The 23,516-nt window shown below is 37.2% G+C and overlaps 1 protein-coding gene across 4 annotated transcripts in view; it reads right to left on the bottom strand.

The window, feature by feature from the left end:
• The window catches only part of GRID1 (glutamate ionotropic receptor delta type subunit 1), a 927,065-nt gene that overhangs the window by 541,194 nt on the left and 362,355 nt on the right, over nt 1-23,516 (bottom strand). The window lies entirely within an intron of this gene.

Consider the following 23,516-nt stretch of genomic DNA (forward strand, 5'->3'; position numbering starts at 1 on the left):
GTCATCTATTTATATGTTTAACTATTCACATATTTGCCAATTTAAAAAAACATTTATTTTTTTTACAAAATATATACTATACCATACTTTAAGGATTGCATATGGAACCTGCACACAATTGTTCAGGCGCAGGTTTACAAACAAAAAAGAAAAAAGCTTTAATTGAAAATCCAGAAGCTAACCTATTCTTTGCTACATCTAATATACTGTAGGTCTACTCATTCATCTAATGATGAGCAGAAGACTACTTACAGTGGTCTACTCTTCCAAAACCCATGATTCATTTTAAAAGATCAGTGATACGTGCCTTCAGCTTTGTGGTGCATCCTATTGCTGATTTTTAGAAAAAAACTTGCATATCGCATTCTCGCTAAATAATATTCAGTGTGGATGAAGAATATAAATACACATTTATACATTACATTTGACTTGTTTCATTTTGGTCACAATACTTTAGACTTGACAGTAACTTCCGAAAGCTTGTCTTTCCCAAACTCTCTAATCCCAATAACACATGTCACAATTTGCCGCAACATCACAGTGCAATACGACTTGTGTTTGTATACGCACAAAAAAAAGTGGCGGTTTTCCTTTACTTTTCAGTTCGAGGGCTGAAAAAGTAAATGTGTGTCACGGATCTTGTCCATTATAAATCTATCCCGATTCACAAATCCATCAGTGTGACCGACTTCATAAAGAATGTTTGCCTTTAAAACATCTCTCTCGGCTGATGTGTAGATCACAGAAAATAAAGACATCACCCTCATTCTGCCGCCAAATGCTACTAATTAGTTTTTTCCACTTGTTGACCAATATTCCTTTGTGTCTGCCTTTAAGCTACCTTAAATTACAAAATACCTATTAAGACTGGCAGAAAGCATGTTTGGCTTTATTGCTCTTTCAATCTGTCTTTTTAAATGGCACTATTGGTGCAAAGATTTGTTTTTCTTCAATTAGCTGATGAATAGAATTGGGGCCTATTGTGTCATTGGTTACTGCCGCCATATATGTCAAGCAAGTGTCTTGTTTACACAATATTACAGCTGCGGTTTTTGGCTATTTGTTAGAAGAGTACAGGTCATTGAACAATATATTGACAGTTTAGTTACGTTAGAGACAACTCTCTCACAGGTGAAAGTTGTACAGAAATCGAAAAGGTGAAAATATACAGCTACCATTTTAAAATATATCTATACAAGTCCCATGATGCTTTGCTGTTCTTTTTTTCAGTCAATGCATACGGTAAACACATGCCAGACATCAGTAACGCACAGCATATTGTGATGCATTCTCTCGAGTCTCTTTGTGCAAGACAGAGGGATTTATTGAAACTGTGAATGAATTTTGTTCGCTGGAGTGCAAGGTAAGATCACAGCCGATTGCTAGTGAATGGTTTGAAGTATTCGTAGATTTAAGAAGTGAATTTATCCGTTTTTTTGGTAAAGTACTCACTAAGAATAAAAGTTCCTAAAAACATAACACTGATTTATTAATACATATTTACAATTATTTTGTTTGATAAATGAAAAATATTGTTTATCTACAAATATAATGCATTTTTGTGTATGCAGAGTGAAAAATACATGTTGAAGCCCAAGATTAAGTGCAATTGTATAAAACGGAAGACGGCAAACATTCTTTGCACATACACAAATTGCACTTGTCTGATAAGTATAAAGAAGTTTTTTTATAATATGGTACATATAGAACCCTTCACTATATTATTAGCAGACTACGTAGGCAGCCAGCCAGGGGCATTTATTAATTTGTTAATTGTTTATTCATTTTAATTTGATATATTGCCCATTGTCATGTACACAGCTTTTTTACAAGCATTGTTGTCACGCATAATAATAAAAAATGTGAAATCTCCAATTAATTCCTAATTAGAAGCTGCCAGATTTCCGAAGCCTAATTTTGTTTGTATATAAAAAATTATATTTACGTTTAACACACAAGTTAATTATATTTGTTAGATACATTTGTTACCAAGTTATACTCGTTGATCTGTGTGTGTGTTGTGCCAATAGTGGATTATAAATAACTCACTGTGGATGAACACAACACATTTGACAAAATAGGTTTAAGAATTACGTACATTTCAAAATATATTTGTTTGTAATATTAAAATAACTAAATAAAGAAAGAAGTAGAGACAGAGCAGAGGTAATTCAATGGTAAAAAAAAAAGAAAAGGCCCTTTTTTCGCAAAAGTTATTAACATTTACAGACGACAGCAATTTTGTTTAATTTCTCTGATTGAAGTGTTCCTGACAAGCTGGTTTATTCTCATTGTTGGAAGCGTACATCATTTTTTTACAATGATGTGAACAATTCTATAAGGATAAAAGAGATTATAAAGAAGGCGGGGTTCAGATTATCTCTAGTGAATATTCATGTGTGCTACTTTTGTAGGTTAAACCAGGACATTCCACGTAAGACACATGGGGTTACTTTAAATATCATGTTTTGTCCAGATGGGTACAATCCGGGTAAAATAACTGAAATGTAACTGAATATACAACACTCGTATGTACTTAAGCATGGCTGCCCAAAAGGGCAGAACTACAACTCCCATGATGCTTTGCATGCCTTTAGAATGCCTTTTGGATTACAAAGCATCATGGGAACTGTAGTTTTAAATCATCTGGCAATCTACCTTTTGGGCACCCCAAGTACAGCACCACAATTTCAGCCAAATGTGACAAATAATAACATCCAGTTTCTGGCTTAAAATGACTAGATAAAATAAAGGATTCACACATTTACCAAACACTGGATTTGTAGTAGATCTTGCCTAGAACTGTCCGAGTCCACAAAATAAATTCACCTGCATTTTGCAGGCAAATCTATTTATATATGTAGTAATATAAAAACCTTCAGAAAGGTGAGACTTACATGTATGGAGACTGGCCTGCTCTTGTTTATCAGCCACCATAAAAAGATAGAAAAATAAATTAAAAAAATATGTATTTGTCTTTGTATGGTGGCTACAAAAAAAAAAAAATACAGTTCCCATGATGATTTGTATATATACATACCGTATATACTCGAGTATAATTCGACCCGAATATAAGTCGAGACCCCTAATTTTACCCCCCCAAAAACTGGGAAAATGTATTGACTCGAGTATAAGACTAGGGTGGGAAATGCAGCAGCTACTGGTAAATTTCTAAATAAAATTATATCCTAAAAAAATAATATTAATTGAATATTTATTTACAGTGTGTGTATATAATGAATGCAGTGTGTGTATGAATGCAGTGTGTGTGTGTATGAATTCTGTGTGTGTGTATGAATGCAGTGTGTGTGTGTGTATGAATGCAGTGTGTGTGTATGAGTGCAGTGTGTGTGTATGAGTGCAGTGTGTGTGTATGTGTAGAGCCTTGGTGGGGGGTGGGCATTTTTATTTTTATTTTTTTATATTATTATTATTGTTTTCATATTGTTTCGTTTTATATTATTATTATTTTATTTTTTTATATTATTATTATTATTTTAATATATATTTTTTTAAATATTATTTAAATTTTTATTTATATTTATTTTCGTCCCCCCTCCCTGCTTGTTAGCTGGTCATTCCCTGGTTGTCCAGTGGCATTGGCTTTTCAGTGGAGGGGGCTGGCAGGAAGCGTTTACTTACCTTTCCTGCAGCTCCTGTCAGCTCCCTTCTCTCTCCTCCGGTCCGGTCAGCTCCCTCTGCAAGTCTCGCGGTGTAAGTGCCGTGCGGAGCTCTGACCCCGCGGCTCTCGCGAGACTTGCAGAGGGAGCTGACCGGACCGGAGGAGAGAGAAGGGAGCTGACAGGAGCTGCAGGAAAGGTAAGTAACAGCTCTCTGCCAGCCCCCAACAGGACCGCCGGGCTTGTAATGAGCCCGGCGGTCCTGGTCTGTATTATGGCAATATAAGTTGCCATAATACAGACATTGACTCGAGTATAAGACGAGTGGGGGGTTTTCAGCACAAAAAAATGTGCCGAAAAACTCATCTTATACTCGAGTATATACAGTACATACATACATCTCAGGTCCTCTTTATTCTCCCCCACTGGCCAGCAGTTTCAGGTAGGAGGGATTTCAACCAAACAACCGTGCAGCTATGACTTTCCTGTCAATAAGGCCTCATTGCATTAGCAGAAGTCTTTCGTATAGTATGAGGCAGGAATTCCAATCGTTTCCTCACTAGCCCCCACCTATTAGTGAAGGGGGCATATCAATAATGAATAGCTGGATGACCATCATAGGGCTGCAGTCCAAATACAGCTAGAGGTATTTCATATGACTTACTCATATGGGCATAAACAGGTTATAGAAGAGTCCTCTTTATGCCCATATGAGGATGGGGGCATGGGAGGAGGCAGGAATATTTTGGCCAGCAGTGCCAGGTGAACTTGCAAGTTGTCCCCTGACAGAAGGCAGAGGCAGGAAACGTGTATAGCTATTTTAATTATTTTATTGATACATATTTATAGAAAATATATAATATATTAATGATATTAGGAAACATTCAGTGTAAAAAAGATAGACAGACAGACAGACAGATAGATAGATAGATAGATAGATAGATAGAAATATCTTTGCCTTTAAAACATTGTTTTATATATATATATATATATATATATATATATATATAATAAATTCCTGACTGATTTCCAGTAATTTGGGTCATAGTGACCCTGCAATTTCATCAATCATTTTAAGTTTAAAGTGTAAGAATTTCCAGACTTTGAAGGTTAAAAGTACTATTCTCACAGTTCCAACCTAGCATAATCTCTGCTACAATAACATAACTGACCTCGATTTGAAGTCCAAGGTATTTTCCAACAAATTTCAGAACTAATCCACATTGAGGTCTCTAAGATTCTGGTAAGTCAATAGGTTCCCCAGTTGGGGAAAGCCAAAAATCACAGGGAGTGTCCAACTTTCCCCATCATTCAGCAAGGTAAGTAGAAGAGAGCGTTCAGAATGGAATTTTAGTCATAACAAGTGTATAGATACAAGTACATACAAATAATAAAGAAAAATAATTTGGCTTCAGATTGAAAGCCTCCATAAATATTATTCAATAAGAGCAATTTTCGGATTCCAAAGAAAGCCCCAAGGGGACACGATCCAAATTGGCAGACAAAATACTTACTTTACTGGAAAGGGCGTGATTATGAACTGAACTGGCCACTGCCATTCACTAGTAGTTATTACGGCTGTGAATTGCAGCCATGACTTGCTATGAGGACACTGCATTTCTTAGAGCGTAACTTAGGTGTTACTTGGGGGGCTGAAGCCCCAGGTGTTAGATTCTTTAGCACCAGATCTCTGCAATTGATGGAGAGGGCAGAATGATATTAGTGCTTGGGTTTTGGTTAAGTTACAAAAGCTCCTCAAAGATTTTTCTTTGGTCAGTAGTATAGTGCCCCACTCTACTTAGAGTGATGTGGTAGGGCCACCTAGGTGATGGAGGACAGAAGGAGTGGGGGGGTGCGGTAGGATAGAAATTTTATGCAATCCCTGTAATATCTAGGTATTGCGACATGATCACTTTAAATATCTGGCTGTATGGCATGTGCTTGTTTCTGGATTTGGGTTCTTTGACATCCCAGAGAATCTTAACAGCACACTGTTCATGGTTAGAGAGGAGAAGACATAGCATAGAAAGGCAGGAATATATCATGACACATCCCCACCTATCTGTTAGTATAAGGGTCATCAGATTTTCCTTTGGGCTCAAGCCCCAGATATTTCTGCAGAATTGCATCACCCCTTGATTTAAGGTGACATCACATTATCCTGTGCACAGCATACAAGAAGCTGTTTGGTCAAAAAAATGATAGACAATTCAGGTCAAGGTGGAAGATGGTACCTAACATCCAACTGTGTCCTTTTTAAAGTTCCCAATAAGCATACACATAACATAAATTTCTGAGAGAGCATTACCGCCACATGCAACACATAATGTTGGCACGAATACCGCACTTTAACGGCATGTTACAAACTGCATTAAAAAAAAAAAATACAAGACAATTGTTTAAATAATAGATCACAAAGCTTGATTATATCGTTAGGCAATATGTTACATTTTCTTTTTCATTTCAGTTAATACAACTCATCGCAGGAAACTCATGACATCGGCTGCTTCAGAGATTGTAGCCTAGAAAAAATAATTTGGCTTCAGATTGAAAGCCTCCATAAATATTATTCAACAAGAGCAATTTTCTGATTCCAAATACAATCAACAGTCATGTAGACAACTCGGTATTAAAAACACTGGATCAGTTTAAAGATTAAACCTGCTCTTCTAACGTAAAACTGCTCAGTATGTACATGCTCTGGCTCAATAAATATCATGCCCAGCAGAAAACAAATTACATAACAGACAAAACATGTCACCTTTAGTTAATCGAGATAACAAAATACAGTTTGCAATACATGCATGTCATTTGTATGGCAGTTAATGCCAAATACACATATATCTCATCGAACAATCAGAAGAGAATTGTACAATGTGGCCGTCCACCAAATGCATGTATATAGCCATGTGAAAGATAATGAATAGCTCTCTAAATTAAATTGTTACCATTTCTAGCAGATAACATCCAAACACCATAACAACTACAGTTCTATAGCATTGGCTGTGGAGGTGGGGAGCAGTTTCCGGTGGGCCCCATGTACAAAGTCAAGCCAATCTAAACTGGCTTGACTACTTACAATGGGAGGGGGGCATAGAACTCCTTGCACCAACACACCTGCTCCCCATTCACACCTGAGACCTTGTAACACCTTCTCACGACATCATGGAGGGAAAATGGCTAATTGGGCCCAATTTGGACTTTTCTACTTAGGGGTGTACTCACGTTTGTTGCCAACGGTTTAGATGGCTGTGTGTTGAGTTATTTTGAGGGGACAGCACATTTACAGTTATACAGACTGTACACTTACTACTTTACATTGTAGCAGAGTGTCATTTCTTCAGCGTTGTCACATAAAAAGATAATAAAATATTTACAAAAATGTGAGAGAGATACTGTATGTATATACTTGTAGTGTAGTTAAAAGAGCAGATATATACTGCCTCAGTGTTCTGATTATAGATTCTGTATTGGTAGTTTTGTATTCATTTGCACTTGTAAAAAGATGCATTCTGCTGCTACAATAGAATATTATGAGGACTCTCCAAGGGCACGTAGTTTAAATGCTTCTATGATTTAAACTTTGGTTGTAGATAATGTTTATTTTGGCTAAATCACTACTCACCCCATAGCTACTAGAATAATTACATTTATCGTAATCAGTAAAGCGTCCAATTAAATTTTCAGAGCCATAAAATGAATGGTCATTTCAGTTTATAATTTCTCAAAATATTTAATCACAGCAGGTCGCATCAAATATCCCCTGTTTAATTTATCTCAAGGGATATACCGCAACATAACAACACAGTTCGAGTCAGTTTTGAAAATAAATGCTTTGCACCATAATATTCAATAATTGATTCATTAATCATTTATTATTTCCGGATTATTATCCGTTACATTATACCCCGGTTTGTTTGTTGCGTTGATATTTTGCTTGTTTTATATTGATTGTTCATTTTATTGTAATTTTATTTTTTTAAAATCTTTCAATAAAACTATTTAAATAGATACAAAAATACTTTGAAGTAAGCAACCAAATATCTTAAACATTTACACTTTCCACTCATACTAGACAAAGACATCTCTGAAGATTTCCTCATGATTCAGAAATTCATGTACCCCCTCTCCCAACGAGAAGCAGGATGTTGGTGGGAAGGGATAAAGAGGGCAGGCCCAGTGATGCAAATATGTCACTGACTCCAAAGGGATCGCTGTCCACAATAACCTTTTTCCAGTTCTTTGGTCCTGTGAGTCCCATTAGGTTGCAGAAAAAACTTTAATAAAATTATAATCACAAAAAAAAAAGAGCTCCCAGTGCTTGTGAATTCAAAACCATAGATTTTCCCACAGCTAGGTAAGGGCATTTTGTGGACAATGTATTGCACAATAAATTGAATCTACATAGCATGTATTTTGCGAGAGAAATCTAGTTAATTAAAATAGTGAGCAATATTACCTATTATTAATTAAGGTTATTTACTAACCTTAATTCAGAGATAACTCAAAGTGAGTTTCCAATTTGAGGCCAGAGTAGTTGATCTTGAACCATAGCTGACTTAGAGAATTATTCCAATTTAGCTGTTTTGGCCTTATATTTGCAATTTGCTTTGAATTAATTTGGAATTGTCACTTTAGTTAATAACCCTGGTATGAAACTGCCACAAACTATTTAAAGTCATATCACTTGAAAAATTGCACCAGAATGATTTACACAAATCTTATTTTGACTTGAAATTGGTGTGGTTTTATCAAATGGTGGCTGAACCAATAGTATTTGCATCATGATTTTTATCTACAATATAGACAAACCAACAAGACAGTTGAATGACTTCTCTGATATGTTTCATTCCTGGGGCTGGAGACTCAGTAAAAGGGACATTATATTAACCCACATGCTAATGTCAAATGAGGACTGCCACTGACAAAAACAGACTCAGAATTATTAAAGATTTGTCATTATGCAAGTTAAGCACTTCTTGAACCGCTGAAAATGGCTAACAAAACTTAATATACCCAAATCTTTCAGAAAACACTAAATTTTCATCAAAATTTTTATTAAATATTGGACAATAGCATGTATGTAAATTAATGTATACACCAGGAGAATGTCGTGTGCAACAATTTTCCAAATATATAGACCATATGAGACTAGGGTCCCAGACCCCCACCCACTATAGGAAGGGTTAGGTTTATTCTACAAGGCATTTAGGTTAGTATACTGTTAGTTAGAAATTGTCATGAAATTCCAACCCACATTCTAGGTGACAGGAAAATGTTCGGACATGTCAAGCACACAGGAATACAGGAACCCATCTCTCTCCCAAAACTCGTCATGCAAGTTAATGTAATGTTATGTTTCCCACCATTTTTATGTGGACCCTCTTGTATTGTAAATATAAGATATCAACCTTTTTTGACACTTTTTTTTTTATTTACACATGGATTCAAACTTTTTTGGTGAGTTGCATCTTTCTAGGCAAAATAATTACCCTTTGGTGTAATTTTTTGAAAACAAAAATAATTCTACCTCCTTGAAGATAAAGAAGACGCTGCAACTTGGCTTACTTTGTGTCTCTAAAATCCTTAGCATCATACCAAGAGTAAATGCCCTACTAGTATAGTAGACATCACGGGAGGCTAAGTGGTGAAGGGGTATTTCTCCCATATTGCTTTCGATATACGTAAGGAGTGACTAATAACAAAGTGTTTTGTCTTTACGGAGCCACTTAAACTGGGACAGATCTGATTGTGCCCGGATAGGACATACTCATCTGTGGATCATATTACTTTCAATTGAGTCATTACGACCACTTGGTGAAGGTGGACCATATGATGGAGTAAATGAGTAAGATGGTTGGTAAGTATCTTTGGGAAAATTATTTAAAATAGAGCAATTTAGTGCAATTTTAGCAAAAAGCAGCCTTGTATGATGACCATAGCATTGCATGAGCTATTTCATGGAATCAGTAGAAATGATTTATTTCCTGTGCAATTATTTTTAAAGAACACTGGGGTTCCAGTGGATATATCATGGATATATCATGTGTTAGGATGCCAGTGCCAAGGAGCAACAAATGATGTAAGCGCAGACAGGGCCGGACTGGCCCACCGGTGGGAAATTTCTCGGTGGGTCGTCAGCACCTGGGGCCGGGCAGAAAGCAGGGCTGGAGTGGCCCACTGGGATACCTGTGGCCGGGCAGACAGCTGGCTGTGATGGCGGCCGCAGGGGGAGCTGTGATGTCTCTGCTCTGCTCCTCCTGGGGAGCAGAGCAGAGACAGAACAGCTCCCCCTGTGGTCGCCATCACAGTTACCCTTCGGCCGCCATCACAGCTCCCCCTGCAGCCGCCAGCACAAACAGCTGTCTGCCCTGCACGACCCCCTGGCCGGTCGCCTATATGTGTGTGTCTGTCATGGTGTGTGTGTGTCTGTCTGTGTCATGGTGTGTGTGTCTGTTTCATGGTGTGTGTGTCTGTGTCATGGTGTGTGTCTGTCTGTCATGGTGTGCGTGTGTCTGTGTCATGGTGTGCGTGTGTGTGTCTGTCTGTCTGTGTCATGGTGAGTGTGTGTCTGTGTCATGTAATGTCTGTCTGTCTATGTCATGGTGTGTGTGTGTCTGTGTCATGGTCTGTCTGTGTCATGGTGTGTGTGTGTCTGTGTCATGGTCTGTCTGTGTCATGGTGTGTGTGTCAAGGTGTGTGTGTGTGTGTGTCTGTCTGTCATTGTATGTGTTTGTGTGTGTCTGGCTGTCATGGTGTGTGTGTGTGTCTGTCTGTGTGATGAAGTGTGTGTGTGTGTCTGTCTGTCTGTGTCATGTAATGTGTGTCTGATGATCTCAGCCAATCCAATGCTTTGCCATAGGATTGGCTGCAAAACATTACATCAATCAGCATCTCCTCATAGAGATGCATTGAATCAATGTTTCTCTATGGGGAATGTTCAGCGCCTCCAGAGTGTGAAGGCCCTGAATGTAGGTGCTGCACACTGTGCAGCACTGACACAGAAAGCACCTCTGAAAAGTCAGTGTTTACATTGAAAAGTCTGCAGGGACAGGCTATAGACACCAGAACCACTACATTAAGCTGAGTGTGTGTGTGTGTGTGTGTGTGTGCGCGCCTGCTAGTGAGTGAGTTTGCTTGCATGTGTGTGTGCCTGCTAGTGAGTAAGCTTGTGTTTTTATGTAAATTAACTTATGTATATCAGTGAGATTGTTTGTCTATGAGGCTGTGTATCATTGAGCTTGTGTGTGTCAGTGAGATTGTCTGTGTCTGCATGTGAGTATGCTTACTGTATAATTAAATGTTTTGCTCTAAAAGGACCAATATTTTTTTTTTAGAAAAAGCAATATATATATTTGATATATATATATTACTCAATCATCTGGGGTCGAAAGACATAGCCTTACATATTACATGCGACAATTTATGACGCAATGACTTATGGGACTGGCATAGATTTTGTTTTTCCAGGGTTGATTTGTATCCCCAGCCGGGCCCTGAGCGCAGATATAATGTGGTCGGACCATGTTATCTTGTTGACACACATCAGGAAATAGTGTTAAGAAGTTGAAAAAGGTCACTATTTTTGTATTTCACATGTGGCGTCTGGCGTGGAAAAGATGGTAGAGTCTACTCAGGGTTATTCACTGGAGTAAGAACTCAATGTGAATTTAACATTTTAGGCCAAAGTAGCTCAACACAGCATAGCTGACATAAATTTAAAAATTCTTACGAATTCACTTTAAATTCCCAGTTTAGTGACTAACCCTCACTGTCTCCAGATGTTCAGTATCCCAGATCTCAAGTAAGTCTATTCTGTCCATAAACCTATTAAACATGTATCTTGTTATTCTGATGAACCTCGTTGACCTCGCTCTGTTGCTCCCAAATTGTTGTTTGTGTTTTGTTTTTGTGCAAAGGGAATGCTATGCAGTGCTGTTTGATCTGCTCAGCTGTTTACATGGTTAGCTGCTGATGCATGTTATAGAATCACAGAATTCAGTTGTGTTTCTTCCTCCTGTTTTGTTTTCCTGTCATGTCATTGAGGTGAGAAGATCCGTAAAAGAGCACAGTTAGATAGGCGTTTAATAAAATGCCATCATTATCTCTCCTTTTCTTTCTCCTTGTGAGGATTATCACAGTTTGAACATTCCCTTCTAGGCTAGAATACCTACATTATTCCATGTAAATCCAATGTATAACTATTTGTGGTTTGCAGCAGTTAGTGCTACTATAGGATCAGACCTACTAATTCAAGATTTATTTATTTTTATCTGTTTCATTAGACTGCCTGCATGGTTTTCAAAATCCCTATTTCCTTCTTGTATACCAACACAACTTCCTAAACTTTTTTATGAATTGGGAGTTTTTGATTGGCTTAGAGCATCAACTGATCGTTCTAAGCTAATGAACCGCACCATAGCCCAATACTTCCATTATCTAGGACAGGGGTCCTCAAACTGTGGCCCTCCAGATGTGCTGAACTACAACTTCCATGATTCTTTGAATTACATAGATAGCCAGAGAATCATGGGAATTGTAGTTCAGCAACATCTGGGGGGACGGAGTTTGAGGACCCTGATCTAGGATTTCAAGTAGAGGAAGGACAGAGTGACAGAGCAATCCAGTGCTGAAACACAGAATTTTGGGGGGTTACACCTTTTCGTAAACAATTTACCCCTAACTGTGAGCCAGAGCCAGGGACCACCTAGCACCATAACAACTTAATTTTAATGAAATTGTTATGGTGCCTAAACTGGTCTTTTAACCGCACTACAAGTATGCTATTTCAATAACAGTCACATCAGAGTGGCTCAATATAATGTGGCATCAAGCTATCCTGGCAGGATTTTCACACTATTTACTTGTCAGTCAGCCAAGTGGGTGCAGTAAGGGGCTACATCTCAAGACCCTAAAAAGGTGTGACTTTGCCCCAGTCCTGCACAACCAAATGTTCCATATTTACTACCATTGACTCATGAAACAGTGAAATACCTACAAGACCCCTGTCCCCCCACTTAACCCCAAATAAAGTTGGCTTTGTTACTTCCCTACAATTGAGATGTACACATTCATGAAATACAGATAATGGAGGATTTGATTTATTGACTTCTCTCCATTATCAGCTAGAGAGAAACTCTAGAAAAGGTGAAAGCACAGCTAAAATTGTTCATGAAACACATATTTGGAAATGTATGTTTCCATTCTAACAGGAAAGAGATTCCCTTTAAGATTTTAAAGAAACTGAGTAGCTTAAAGAGATCAGCTCAAAGTAAGCTACAGTGTTTAGAATTGTCGCTCAAAGTCTCCAAGCTAAAACCAGCTCTGTGTGTTGCATTCTCATTTGTAACTCTTTCCGATGAGTTCAATGCCTGCTCCAAGAAAGATCATTTGGCCATCAGTCATCTACTGCCTTGGCATGTTCTAACTTCGAGCTTGTTATGTATTCCCGATGCACCTAGAAGCTAGATAGTTTGAGTCATAAACAAAACCCAGAAGAAGTCTGTCCTTTTCTATGATGGATAGATTAGACAAGATCTCACCTTAAGCTGGAGGATGATCAAGAAAAATAGACCTTGTGAGGAACTCACAATAATAAAGGGGGGCTCTACACAATTCTCTTCTGTATGGGGTATTTTTTATAAACAGCAGGTAAATAATAATATATGTTTTTAATAATGCAGTGAGTAACATGTTGCAAAGATTATATTTATTGCAGTTCATTGCAAGGTATTTATTTATTTACCTAGTAAATATATTTAAAGGGACACTGTAGGCACCTAGACAACTGCATCCTCTAAGACCAGACAGCCACTAGGGAATCTTCCTGGAGTTTTATGCAGTTTGACTCTATGAAACGATGCTGGACGTCCTCACGCATCGAAAGAAAACCCCATAGGAAAACATTGAGGCAATGTTTTCATATGGGGAAGGCCAAATGTGCCTACAGCACTCATTGCCCATACGCATTAGATCCTCCTTTGGCTTATGTCGGAGGAGGCACAGTGCGACACAACTCTGAGGTATATTGGTGCTGGAATTGGTTAAGTGCATAAAAGGTTATTATCCCTTTACATCGCCAGTGGGTCCACAAGGGGCAAAGAAACACGTTAGTGTTAGGAATGTATCTTTGTATTCCTAACACTAAAATGTTCCTTGAAAGGTTATCACAAGTAGCATTTGGCCAAGGCTGGAGGACAACTAAGGATATTCTCCAGAGGTTCATTTAGATCCTCTCCACATTTTATGAAGTCTACTTTTTGTTTTCTTTTATATTTAATAAGATGCATCTCTTAAGCTGATCCATATTGCCATGTGTCTGGCATGCAAGAATGGCAGTTCACGACACTGTTCATTCCTGAGAATTATCTGGGTATGTTCCAGTGGTTCTGGATCAGTATATGCCGTGCATCTCATTGTTCCGCTTCAGCCTATACACTGGAATTTTGCATCTACTGTCATCTACATTTTTCCTTAAATCATGCTTCTATCTAGCTAGGCATATCCTACAGGAAGAACACATTTTTTGCCTCTGGAAAAATTATCGTTAATATTTCCTTGTAAACAAATCCCAAAATATGAGAATTTCTATGACATCTACATTTAGCTCACATTTAGTGTAAAAAAAAAAGCCTTATTAATTGGAAAAATTATAAAAATGTTGTTCTTTATAGTATAGTCTTGGTTTACTTTTAAGGATAGGGTTAAACCAGTATTAGATATCTTCTGTCTGGAGAAACACTGTTTAATATTTCACCTTTAATTTTGTACACTAAGATAATTAGTGCATTGATGAATGATTCACGTAGTTGACAACATTAAAATCAGCATTATAAAATGAATCAATTAAAAGAATGAAAAAGTATACTGTTATGGAGTCCATGAGAAATGTGACCTGAAGTCCCGCAGGCGAGAATCAATATTCTTAGCAGGCAGATTCAGAATAGAGAAAGGAAATCCGAACTGCCTGCAGAGTGAGCTGATAGAATCTGCCAAATATACATCACAAGTGATGGTATCAATCAACAGCCATCATTAATATGCCATATCGGCACCTACTCCGACTAACAAGCATGGGAAATATAGTCAAATCTATTCATCTGGAAGGAAAATTATAAAAAAAAATTCTTTGCTCGCATTAATGTTAGTGAAAATGCTGATTTCTGTACAAAAGACTGAATTAGGAAATCTATTTTACGCCCAGACTCTGGTTTTAGAAATGCATTTTTTTTCCAGTTATAAAAGCATGCATTATAAAACTGCATTTTCCTATTAAAACATGTATAGAATGTGCAAATATGACTAAAAGTGCACTTTAAGCACCAAAATCATCACAGTTGACTGTGTGCCCGGTGACATGTCAAAATGTTTTTTAGTGATATGGCACAAATCTAGAATCCCCGTGACCTCATTCCTTGTTGTTCTTATGACTAATGTAAAGTAACACTTCCATATAAGCCATATCAATTTTGTCAAAGCTTCGGTGGCATCCATTGGATGAGAAAGTCAGCTGGCATGCTTAACCCACGAATGGAATACAAACAGAGGTGGAATTGATACTGCTACTGTAGAAGTGAAACCTCTGCAATAGCAATATGCCGAGTAAGGGACTGGACAAAGGGAAAAGTTGATGATGTGACAAAGCTTTAAGAAATGGTTCAACTCATAACTAGAGGATTGTACCAGATACCTGCTGATATCATACTCACTATAGTGCTTATTCTGCGATGAGACTTTATTTAAGCCCATTCTAGAAATTGAGTACCACTTTTCTATTATTTATTTTGCTAGAACATTTAAAGGGACACTATAGGCACCAAAACAACTTTAACTTAATCAAGCAGTTTTTGTATATAGATTATGTCCCTGCAGTCTCACTGCTCAATTCTCTGCCATTTAGGAGTTAAATCACATCTACCTGCATGTGGCTTGCACAGCCCCCCTAAACACCTCCTGTAAAGAGTCATCTAATGTTTCTACTTCCTTTATTGCAAATTATGTTTAATTTAGAATTTCTTATCTCCTGCTCTGTTAATCGATTATAAGACCCTGCAGAAGCCTCCAATGTGTGATTAAATTTACAGAGCAGAGATAAAAACTTTTGGAGTTACAGATGATTGGAAGTGAAACCATGTTGTGGCCATGCAGGCTGTGTCAGTCACAGCCCGGGAAGGTGTGGTTAGGACTGCATAAACAAAGTGATTTAACTCCTAAACGGCAGAGAATTCACAAGTGAAACTTCAGAGGCATGGTCTATACACCTAAAATGCTTCATTAAGCTAAAGTTGTTTTGGCGACCCTTTAAGAGAAATTGAGTGTGTCTTGGAATGAGAGAGCTAGTCAAATGTGGGGTCTCGTGACACAAAACAGATTTTGAGCAATTTTGACCAGAAACGGAGAAGATATTTCACTGTTTTCAAGCTGTGACTTGCTACGTATAACATGTTTCTACCAACATTGCACAAATTCTGCATTTAAACTGGAAAAACAAACATGTTGTAAATAGTGAGTTATGCCTGTAAGCCAGCCTGGAGGTTGTGCTAGTAAACAGTGGGTGCTTTTTTCTGACTTCCAAGAGTATTTAACTTTCTCAGATATGTCATTATTTTTCTGGCAACTAGTGGATTGACCTTTAGATGTCCATCAAGATCAATGAATACATCTGAAAACATATAATTCAACTACAATTTTGTTGGAGAATTTTCTCAGTTTAAGCTATTTTGACCTAAAATGTAACATTCACTTTCAATTCCAAGCAACTCACTGATTTATATATTTTTTGCTTTATTTTAGTTTATTGTAATATACTGAGAAAAATGCTGAAAAAACAACATCATCATTATAAAATAAATCCAAATGAAAACAATAGAATATAAAAGGTAAAGAAAATAGCAATTAAATGTACAAGGGCGGATAAATTAAAAATATTACTTAAAAAGAAAAATTGCATGTGAATTTTATGATACAGGTTAGTGCTTGTTTTTTGTGTTGTTTTCCTTTTTCTTTTTTTTTTTTATCCTTTAGAGACTTGGGGATACGTCTCCGCTTAGCTCATAATGCATACTGGATAATGGATGCATCTTGAAAACAGAATGTGCAAAGATACATTTATCTAAGGTGATTTCAAAACCACTAACTGCAAAAATAAAGTAATCTCTATGTAGAAAATGTGCCTTTTGAAACCATTCAAAGTGAATCTACTGTACCACCCAATGGCAGCTTTGAGAATTGCACATCCAAGATTTCTATGTAAAAATGCTATGCAAAAGCATCCTTGCCTTAATGTTTGAAAAATGATAAATTGTTTTTTTCTCTCCCAAAAATAAAACATAATAAACACAAAGCTGTGAGTAATTACAAAACGTAGAGAGATAGGACAGACAGTGTTAAACAGTCAGAGAGAAAAACACATAAGAATGCATAGACTGACAAACGTTTCAGTGAGGCTGGGCTAAGTGAGGAAGTATGAACTATCATTGTAAAAACAACAGATTTCATCGCTCGAGGTTATAATCTTCATCAACCATGATAGACTTGTTTTATTCAACTCTGCCACTGATTTCCACTTGTTTAGCTATGTTTTTGTACCTTGTTTGCTGCCCTCCACTAAATCAATACTTTATTGTGTAGAAGATCAGTTTCTCTCCATATACAGAATGCTTAGACCCCCTAATGTGATCTAAACATGTTATCAACAGAGCCAATGTTTCGTTCAGCTATAAAGTGTGACAAGCCATTTCTATGTACAGGAGGGGTAGTGTCAACAGGAGAGGTAATCTTAGCATATAAATAACTTGATACAGACATCACACAGAGCTGAAACTCCATATAATACATTATTTACATTGGACCATTGGAAGTAAATCATTACATCGGTGATACATTTCCTGTTAAGAAAAAAATGCTTTTACAAGAATGTGCCTGGCCCTTAGATTGTCAACAAAGATACATATCGATCTCTACATATATCATTTGTATCACGTATACCTTAACTAACATCTGATGGTAACTTAGTTCTGGTTTTCAATGACATCTCATTCTCTTGTACACTCTTAAAACCTCATCCTATCATCTTGACGGCATTCTCTTTGATCAATTGATTGTGACTGCTTTATCTAGAGAATATACTACATACAAATGTATTGGTCAAGGAACTTAGGGGAGGATTATAGATTACATAGGGAGTAAAGACATTAGAAGTGAAGATCGTCACGTTATTTTTCAAACCAAGAACATAGAGATAAGTACGAATGTACTAAGTCAATATATTTAAATACACATGACCTTAAAAGAAAATGATTTTAGAAATAAAAATCCTGATACTAGGCTACTGAATTAACCCTTTATCTCCTTCAAGAAAATCATTTGGGAGATGAATAGTCACCCAGTCTGATCGTTTTCTAGTTGAAAGTGGGTTCTGGGGCCATCAAATAATTGTGGCATACAAGGGGTCCTGAAGAAGACATATTCGGTTCATTTGGAATCATAAGGACTTAGGAATTCATTTAACAGCAGGAGTGAAAATCTAATGGATTCCTTCCGTGGGCTCCCCAGTGATGAAAGACTAATCATTGCAGGACCTACAGTGAGCTGATGATTAGCTTTTAAAAATGTATGGGGTTGAGATCCAAGATGCAGCTTTATATCCATTGATTGTGAACGCAAGCAACTTTCTTCTTCTTAAAGTGAGCCTCTGATTTGACCAGTTCAATAAAAATAGCTCTCAATAAAAAGGTTATGGGGAAATCACGTGGTAGTATCATAAATAAATACTCTGAAAAAATCTGATATATCTGAGATGTTTCAAGTTGTCGTATGGGTCTTGCATGTTTAGATATGAAGTAAAATTTACCATCCAGTATTTTTGAAAAAAAATTCAGAAAAAGAATTATTAGTGTTTCATTCAGTCTGCTCCTAATTACGAATATAGACTACTTGCTGATATTTAATATGGAGTAATATATTAGGGTTGTATTGCAATATTTAGTTATTAAAGTATGCTACATTCAGTAGGGTAAGTGAACACACATTTAAGAAAGCAATCGGTGGGCAAGAGTTTGCATATTAGAAATTCAATGGTACTTGTTTTAAGGAAGTGATAATTAATGGAACCCATTCCTGTAACAATAGCAGCTATGTATTTGTGTTTATATGAAAACAAACTATGGGTTTGAGAGTTTATCTCTGTGACCTTTCTAGAAGGTCCAGCTTTGTTAATTTTCGAAGGCAATGATCACCAGATCCACCGTGCATGAATAGAGGGCACACTATGAAATCAACTGGCAATTTTACAAGGCCATTTGATTTAACTCAAACAGACAGTAAATCATTGCTTGGATTGTCTAATTATTGAAGAGAGGGGAGGAGGCAGACAACCATTCATCCAACCACTAGCTGACTTCCTTATTAATAGGACACTATTGGCACCCAGACCACTTCTTCTCGATGTACATTAGGACATTGTTGCATTTTCCTTGGAAACAAAGTTATATTACCTAAACTGTATTGTATTTCTACATTTATGACGGAGATTGTCCATGGGATTAAAGTTCTACCTGCCATATCTCCTGTAGAATTTCTCCTGTGGACTTTTGATGGTATTTACAGAAGTTTTAGTCCGTATATGATCCACTAACTGTCATTGGTCTGCAGTGTTACGCATTTGAAAGTATATTAAGGGGCCAGCTTGGGGATATAGGCCTTATTTTAAAATTGTTGGATAAGCTTTTCAAATAATTTAATATTGTGGTTGGAAACATAATGGTAATATGCGGAATTCGTATTTGAGCAAAGTTGGCAGAGGTGTGCTGAAACCAACATACTGGTATGCCTGTAATAAAGAGGGCCGACTGAGTAGAACATTGTAATAGATACTGCATGAGGAGTGAGGTGGGTGGGATGACTTGAATGGGAACGGCCCAGATAAGAGGAGAGTGGGGTTTATATACCGTCATACCCATCCCACAAATACAGGCCTCTGGCCTTAATACTTCTGAAAAATATTTTACATTTTTTAATATTAAAATTAAAAAAAAAAAAAAAATGATATATGTTTTATATAATCATTTTAAATTTATATCCAAAAATCTGAAATAATTAGAAAATCTTAACCATTCATATTAAATTGAGACCACAATGTCATAACCGATAAAGACCTGAATTCACTGCCCCCCACTCAGTATAGCCATTGGTTATGGATGAGACAAGTGAAGAGCTGTGGGTATGATACAGAGAGAGCAGCCGACAGACACAGGAGGGGATTAACAGACACAAGACAGACTGACTGTATGGCTTGATACTGAGCCCTGTGGTACTAATTGCACAGATGCTCTGCGCTTGCAGAACTAGTTTGTGTATGTTACATTTTTATTACACGCAAAACATTTGTAATTATCTCTCAAAATAAGTAGGAAGGCAATTAAAAAAAATGTACAAGTGAAAATGAGCTGACTGTATTGATTTATTCTAGACTAATTTGTTTCATTTATTTGACCTTGCATGTAAAAGAATTTAGGAAACAAGTCCAAAATGAGTCATTTATTCACAATATACTGACAGAAAACATGCACAAACACAGCAGCAAATGAAGCCTAATAACAAGCTTGTAAAGACAGCACTCACAAAGTTCAATCATCTTTATTTGGAACTTGTTTCACCCAGTTAAGGGTTTAACGAGGCCCTTGCGCCATTAAATAGACTTATATAGCACCAGATACACTTGGTGGTGAGGTAGTCTGACTGACATTATCACTGCTCCGACCAGCTGATATTCTGGGACTTATTAATGCTGGATCCATTTTGCAATTGCTGCAGGTGTGCCATTTTGTTTTTCAAGATTATTGTGGTAACTTCCCAGCTGGTGAGAGCTGTCTGTTCTATTTCTTGATAAGACTGAACATGGTGTCATGACTGTAGGAAATGATACATCTGTCTATTTGTGATACTTGTGTTTGTCCCTGGTGGATGTCTAAAGACAGCTCACCACACGATGTAGCTACCATATTGACTTCTGCAAAAGTGTCTATTTTAGTATAACTATGCCACATGCTACTTCTTCCTATTTTTTGTCTCTCTGTCTTCTGATCTTAGTTACATGTTCCTCTTTATTTTCCTCATTGTTTATTGTTCTGTGTTCCCTTTTAACTGTGTTTGCCTATCTCCACACAGCCCAGTCTGGTTTTAGTGTATGTAACATGTATCTCACTTCGCCTGGAATACACAACGACCAATAACAGGGACCCAATCATTTACTGGCAGGCAAAAGAATAAAACCAAATGGTTCATTTACTCATTAAGCCGTAGAAAAAAAGGTAGAAATCCTTTAATTCATTCTTTATCTTAAAAATTAAAATAGGCTATTTTAAGAAGAAAATACGCTGTACTGTAGAGCTCAGTTTATAATTATGGCACAGGTTAGTTCGGGAGCACATATTAAATGTACTGAGAAGAGAACAAATTGTTGAAATTTAATGGTCTCATTTTCCGTGCTTAGCGTTCTATACATCCTGCGGGTCAAACGTGAAATTGTAGAGGATAACCTGATCATCTGTGAAAATGCGAGCTTATACAGCCCAACTTCCTACAGCTACTCCTTCCCAGGAGACCTGATGTTGCTATGGAAAATTGTATCCAAATGGTATATGATTACTTGACACATTACACTTATGCTGCTGGAGAGATACGGATCTGTTGAAAGACCTATTTTGCTTATCAACTCCAACCTTCAAGGAAACGACAATCAGATCTTTCCAACGATCGTGTTTCATCATCTTTCCGCGTTTTCCATAAGTAAAAAAAAACACGCGTATCTATTCTGTCCAGAAAAAGTGTACATTAATAGGTGCTAGTGCGTTAGTCGTCCATATCACACAATGCCATCACACAACCTACACATGTCATGTGACAGGAACAAGTCTGCTACCACGGAAATCATAACCATAATCATTAAAAGAAAACAAGAATCACTTAACCCTTTTGGTGCAACTTGTCAAGTAAGGTAAACAGAAAGAAGGTCTCCAGGCACTCAAGGTGTTCAAGCCATAGGTAGATTTATTGGTTCAAAAAGGACCACTAAAGCCACCCAGGTGACTTCATCATGGTCCTGCAGTATGAAACATACTGACAGCCACTGGAGGCGCTTCCTCCTGCAATGACTGAGTAAAACTATTTCACATTGATTCAATGCTTTCCTATGGGGAAATTTGATACACACACAGCTCTCACTGCGCATGTGCATCGGATCTCCAATGCTCTTCCATAAGGTGCATTGTACTGGACCGACTCTGGAGGAAGCAATGCTTCCTCGTTGATGCTGTGAGATGAGAAGTACTAAGCAGCACCAGGGTGGAATCGGCGCTGAAAAAGGGTAAGTAAATTACAATTTTTATACCCGTTTACATTAAATGAAGGTGAAGGAGACCACCAGACCTAAGGGCAGGAACACTAAAGTGTTTGGTATATACATTTGGATTTCTTAAGCATTACTGTTCCTTTAACAACTAAACTATTACTCCAGTTATTACCAGAAAGCTGTGTTTTTTTATTAGAACATTTGCTTCTCTGACAATTAGTGTGAAAACTAATTAGAGGATAGTAACTGTTACATACATCAATATCATGTACCTGCACAGAACCCCTGTATTTGGTCCATTTCTGTATTTTCTGTAGTTGTCTATGTTTACTCCTCTCTCTCGAACTATTTGAAATTTCCTTTATTCTTTTCTAATTCCAGTGTCTATGCATTCTCTTCACCCATCCTTCTGTTAACATCCCTCTAGCAGCCATATTTTCGATTCACAAGTCTCCTGCCTTTCTTGTCCCCTCCTTTCACTTATTGTGTCTCCGACTCTCTTTTATTCTTAAACTTACAGTTTTAAAAAGAATAATTTCAAAGGCAAAGACGAGCAACAATTTTGCTAGTAAGACTGATCTACGCACTGCCGAAAGTATCTGAAAAAAATGTAGCACAGTGTATGTTCATTATGAAGCACACAGGCACAGAGCTTATTAACACAGCTTAAACTCTCAGCATTTTACTGACTGATGGGACCTGCAAAGTCGGATGGTTTATAATGTCAACACCAACGAATCACCTATCGAAAGGGCTTTTCAGCAAGATACCTTCATATTGGTCTTTGTCATCAGTCTGAAAAATATTTTTTTTCTTATAGAAAGGGACACTGCAGTCACTATAACTACTTCATCTCATTAAAGTAGTTTTGATAACTGGAGTCATTGGTTGTCATTCCCTGGTTCGTTGATAAACCATATTGAATGGTTTAGCAGTGAATTGAGATCCTCAACAGGGCAAATCATGGCTCAGAGAGATTTATATTTCTTTTTAAGTTATACCAAATTTACACCAGGGCAGCATGCAGCGAGAGCATCAGCTGATAACTCTTGGCCAATCAATGCACACTATCCCTGGAATGATTTAATTTATAGAGCATGATGGAGCGTAATTGCGCCCTAGCCATACCACCATAATGACATCAGGTTGCACGTTGTCAAGGATCCTGTTTCACTATTAAACCATTCATTAATGGATTAATAAAATAACCAAGGATTGTACCGAGAGACTACAGGCACCATAACTACATCAATGAGATAAAAATGGTTATGGAGTCTTCAGTGTCTTTAACTACAAGACCAATATAGCAGGCACAAAGAATAAAAAAGGAAAGACAGTTAAAAATAGAGAAATAGTTTCAAATCAAGCAAGTGTGGTCTCCTGGTCAACCTGGACAACAAAGGTTATGGGAGCATAGCTGACATTAGTACGTATGCTAACACTTGCAGCTTCATAAGCAGAAACAGTAGCCATAGACAGGAAGCAACCGCACAGAAACCAGTCTAATGAAATAACCATTATATTAAAAACCTGCACACGTAAGGATA

Source organism: Pelobates fuscus, chromosome 10, assembly GCF_036172605.1.
Source record: "Pelobates fuscus isolate aPelFus1 chromosome 10, aPelFus1.pri, whole genome shotgun sequence".
NCBI lineage: Eukaryota > Metazoa > Chordata > Amphibia > Anura > Pelobatidae > Pelobates > Pelobates fuscus.